This window comes from Leuciscus leuciscus (genome assembly GCF_965113295.1).
Source record: "Leuciscus leuciscus genome assembly, chromosome: 9".
NCBI lineage: Eukaryota > Metazoa > Chordata > Actinopteri > Cypriniformes > Leuciscidae > Leuciscus > Leuciscus leuciscus.
The window spans coordinates 40,966,223-40,971,610 of NC_138733.1; positions in this window are offsets into that span (position 1 = coordinate 40,966,223).

The following is a 5,388-nucleotide window of genomic DNA, read 5'->3' on the forward strand; positions in this document are numbered from 1 at the left end:
GTTCGAATCCGGGTCACGGCAGGTTTTTCTGGGTGCCATTGAAATGTATCTCCATGTTACGTTACCACCTCTCCTCACCCCGTCCTTCAGACCACTTTTTTTGTGCACGGCGCGTGCCCTTGACGTGCTCTGGATCTTCGAGTGACTTGAAACTGGGACCTTCTTTGAGAGCACGAGCTCTCAGGTTTGAACCCTTAGTTTTTAGTTTGGAAGAATCTTGCTTCAGAGAGAATATGGTGCGTGCTCGCTGGCTGTTACCTAGAGTGCCGCAGGCTTGCTATTTGCTCCAAACAACTGCGCTTTTGACGCAAGTTTACAATAAGGATAAGAGCGCGGCAAGTCAGCAGCACTGAAGCGTGTAAAGATGCTTTCCAGACAAGAAGCAGTGAGTTTTTGTACATTTTCCTAGCATTATTGTCATTTGATTATTATTAATAATCAAACACTAATTCGCAAATACATTTTGACATAGCAGACGTTTTGATGGCCGTTCTGAATCGTCGAAGAAGGAAACGCGATGCACTGGAGAATCTAGTATTTTCTACCGCCAGTACGATTCATTTTGATGTGCGTTCCCACGCAGCACGCACACGTCTTCGCAAGCTTGTAGTCGTGGCCGAGTGGTTAAGGCGATGGACTTGAAATCCATTGGGGTCTCCCCGCGCAGGTTCGAATCCTGCCGACTACGTCGACGGCGTGCCCCTACTTTAGGTTGTAGCCTTCTGGAGGCCTTTGCTAAAACTTTATAAAAAGTCACTGTTACAGTACTACCATTGAAAAGAGTGAGGTTGGTAAGAAACAGTTTTGTCTGCAAGCTAAAGATGACAAATACCCCTTTGTATTCAGGGACACGTCAGGTAGACCGGTAGCTCGCCGTGATCGTATAGTGGTTAGTACTCTGCGTTGTGGCCGCAGCAAATCCGGGTCACGGCAAGTTTTTCTGGGTGCCAATGAAATCGAGCTCTATGTTACGGTACCACCTCTCCTCGCCCCCTCCTTCAGACCACTTTTTTTGTGCACGGCGCGTGCCCTTGACGTGCTCTGGATGTTCGAGTGAATTGAAACTGGGACCTTCTTTGAGAGCACGAGCTCTCAGGTTCGAACCCTTAGTTTTTAGTTTGGAAGAATCTTGCTTCAGAGAGAACATGGTGCGTGTATATTTTCAAATCGCTAGGTGTCAGTGCACTCGCTGGCTGTTACCTAGAGTGCCGCAGGCTTGCTATTTGCTCCAAGCAACTGCGCCTTTTACGCAAGTTTACAATAAGGATAAGAGCGCGGCAAGTCAACAGCATTGAAGCGTGTAAAGGTGCTTTCCAGACAAGAAGCAGTGAGTTTTTGCTCTTTTTCCTAGCATTATTGTCGTTTGATTATTATTATCAGTCTAATAGGCTGCATTCACACTAATTCGCAAATATATTTTGACATAGCAGACGTTTTGACGGCCGTTCTGAATCGTCGAAGAAGGAAACGCGATGGATGCATTGGAGAATCTTTTTTTTCTCCCACCAATACGATTCATTTTGCTGTGCGTTCCCACGCAACACGCACGCGTGTCGAGCAAGAGCCCGGATAGCTCAGTCGGTAGAGCATCAGACTTTTAATCTGAGGGTCCAGGGTTCAAGTCCCTGTTCGGGCGAACGAGCCTCTTTTTGTGGAGCGGTACGTTTTGCTGTTGAGTTCTTGCCGATCTACACTTTCCTTGGGCAGCGACGCTGCAAGGCACCAAGGGAAACGACATGCCCTCTTCAGCCAGTTGGTAGTCGTGGCCGAGTGGTTAAGGCGATGGACTAGAAATCCATTGGGGTCTACCCACGCAGGTTCGAATCCTGCCGACTACGTCGACAGCATGCGCCTGCTTTAGGCTGAACCTTCTGGAGGCCTTGCAAAAACTTTATAAAAAGTCACTGTTACAGTACTACCCTTGAAAAGAGTGAGGTTGGTAAGAAGCAGTTTTGTCTGCAAGCTAAAGATGACAAGGCCCCTTTGTAGTCAGGGCCACGTCGGGGAGACCGGTAGCTCGCCGTGATCGTATAGTGGTTAGTACTCTGCGTTGTGGCCGCAGCAACACCGGTTCGAATCCGGGTCACGGCAGGTTTTTCTGGGTGCCATTGAAATTTATCTCCATGTTACGTTACCACCTCTCCTCACCCCGTCCTTCAGACCACTTTTTTGTGCACGGCGCGTGCCCTTGACGTGCTCTGGATCTTCGAGTGACTTGAAACTGGGACCTTCTTTGAGAGCACGAGCTCTCAGGTTTGAACCCTTAGTTTTTAGTTTGGAAGAATCTTGCTTCAGAGAGAATATGGTGCGTGCTCGCTGGCTGTTACCTAGAGTGCCGCAGGCTTGCTATTTGCTCCAAACAACTGCGCTTTTGACGCAAGTTTACAATAAGGATAAGAGCGCGGCAAGTCAGCAGCACTGAAGCGTGTAAAGATGCTTTCCAGACAAGAAGCAGTGAGTTTTTGTACATTTTCCTAGCATTATTGTCATTTGATTATTATTAATAATCAAACACTAATTCGCAAATACATTTTGACATAGCAGACGTTTTGATGGCCGTTCTGAATCGTCGAAGAAGGAAACGCGATGCACTGGAGAATCTAGTATTTTCTACCGCCAGTACGATTCATTTTGATGTGCGTTCCCACGCAGCACGCACACGTCTTCGCAAGCTTGTAGTCGTGGCCGAGTGGTTAAGGCGATGGACTTGAAATCCATTGGGGTCTCCCCGCGCAGGTTCGAATCCTGCCGACTACGTCGACGGCGTGCCCCTACTTTAGGTTGTAGCCTTCTGGAGGCCTTTGCTAAAACTTTATAAAAAGTCACTGTTACAGTACTACCATTGAAAAGAGTGAGGTTGGTAAGAAACAGTTTTGTCTGCAAGCTAAAGATGACAAATACCCCTTTGTATTCAGGGACACGTCAGGTAGACCGGTAGCTCGCCGTGATCGTATAGTGGTTAGTACTCTGCATTGTGGCCGCAGCAAATCCGGGTCACGGCAAGTTTTTCTGGGTGCCAATGAAATCGAGCTCTATGTTACGGTACCACCTCTCCTCGCCCCTTCCTTCAGACCACTTTTTTTGTGCACGGCGCGTGCCCTTGACGTGCTCTGGATGTTCGAGTGAATTGAAACTGGGACCTTCTTTGAGAGCACGAGCTCTCAGGTTCGAACCCTTAGTTTTTAGTTTGGAAGAATCTTGCTTCAGAGAGAATATGGTGCGTGTATATTTTCAAATCGCTAGGTGTCAGTGCACTCGCTGGCTGTTACCTAGAGTGCCGCAGGCTTGCTATTTGCTCCAAGCAACTGCGCCTTTTACGCAAGTTTACAATAAGGATAAGAGCGCGGCAAGTCAACAGCATTGAAGCATGTAAAGGTGCTTTCCAGACAAGAAGCAGTGAGTTTTTGCTCTTTTTCCTAGCATTATTGTCGTTTGATTATTATTATCAGTCTAATAGGCTGCATTCACACTAATTCGCAAATATATTTTGACATAGCAGACGTTTTGACGGCCGTTCTGAATCGTCGAAGAAGGAAACGCGATGGATGCATTGGAGAATCTTTTTTTTCTCCCACCAATACGATTCATTTTGCTGTGCGTTCCCACGCAACACGCACGCGTGTTGAGCAAGAGCCCGGATAGCTCAGTCGGTAGAGCATCAGACTTTTAATCTGAGGGTCCAGGGTTCAAGTCCCTGTTCGGGCGAACGAGCCTCTTTTTGTGGAGCGGTACGTTTTGCTGTTGAGTTCTTGCCGATCTACACTTGCCTTGGGCAGCGACGCTGCAAGGCACCAAGTGAAACGACATGCCCTCTTCAGCCAGTTGGTAGTCGTGGCCGAGTGGTTAAGGCGATGGACTAGAAATCCATTGGGGTCTCCCCACGCAGGTTCGAATCCTGCCGACTACGTCGACAGCATGCGCCTGCTTTAGGCTGAACCTTCTGGAGGCCTTGCAAAAACTTTATAAAAAGTCACTGTTACAGTACTACCCTTGAAAAGAGTGAGGTTGGTAAGAAGCAGTTTTGTCTGCAAGCTAAAGATGACAAGGCCCCTTTGTAGTCAGGGCCACGTCGGGGAGACCGGTAGCTCGCCGTGATCGTATAGTGGTTAGTACTTTGCGTTGTGGCCGCAGCAACACCGGTTCGAATCCGGGTCACGGCAGGTTTTTCTGGGTGCCATTGAAATGTATCTCCATGTTACGTTACCACCTCTCCTCACCCCGTCCTTCAGACCACTTTTTTTGTGCACGGCGCGTGCCCTTGACGTGCTCTGGATCTTCGAGTGACTTGAAACTGGGACCTTCTTTGAGAGCACGAGCTCTCAGGTTTGAACCCTTAGTTTTTAGTTTGGAAGAATCTTGCTTCAGAGAGAATATGGTGCGTGCTCGCTGGCTGTTACCTAGAGTGCCGCAGGCTTGCTATTTGCTCCAAACAACTGCGCTTTTGACGCAAGTTTACAATAAGGATAAGAGCGCGGCAAGTCAGCAGCACTGAAGCGTGTAAAGATGCTTTCCAGACAAGAAGCAGTGAGTTTTTGTACATTTTCCTAGCATTATTGTCATTTGATTATTATTAATAATCAAACACTAATTCGCAAATACATTTTGACATAGCAGACGTTTTGATGGCCGTTCTGAATCGTCGAAGAAGGAAACGCGATGCACTGGAGAATCTAGTATTTTCTACCGCCAGTACGATTCATTTTGATGTGCGTTCCCACGCAGCACGCACACGTCTTCGCAAGCTTGTAGTCGTGGCCGAGTGGTTAAGGCGATGGACTTGAAATCCATTGGGGTCTCCCCGCGCAGGTTCGAATCCTGCCGACTACGTCGACGGCGTGCCCCTACTTTAGGTTGTAGCCTTCTGGAGGCCTTTGCTAAAACTTTATAAAAAGTCACTGTTACAGTACTACCATTGAAAAGAGTGAGGTTGGTAAGAAACAGTTTTGTCTGCAAGCTAAAGATGACAAATACCCCTTTGTATTCAGGGACACGTCAGGTAGACCGGTAGCTCGCCGTGATCGTATAGTGGTTAGTACTCTGCGTTGTGGCCGCAGCAAATCCGGGTCACGGCAAGTTTTTCTGGGTGCCAATGAAATCGAGCTCTATGTTACGGTACCACCTCTCCTCGCCCCCTCCTTCAGACCACTTTTTTTGTGCACGGCGCGTGCCCTTGACGTGCTCTGGATGTTCGAGTGAATTGAAACTGGGACCTTCTTTGAGAGCACGAGCTCTCAGGTTCGAACCCTTAGTTTTTAGTTTGGAAGAATCTTGCTTCAGAGAGAATATGGTGCGTGTATATTTTCAAATCGCTAGGTGTCAGTGCACTCGCTGGCTGTTACCTAGAGTGCCGCAGGCTTACTATTTGCTCCAAGCAACTGCGCCTTTTAC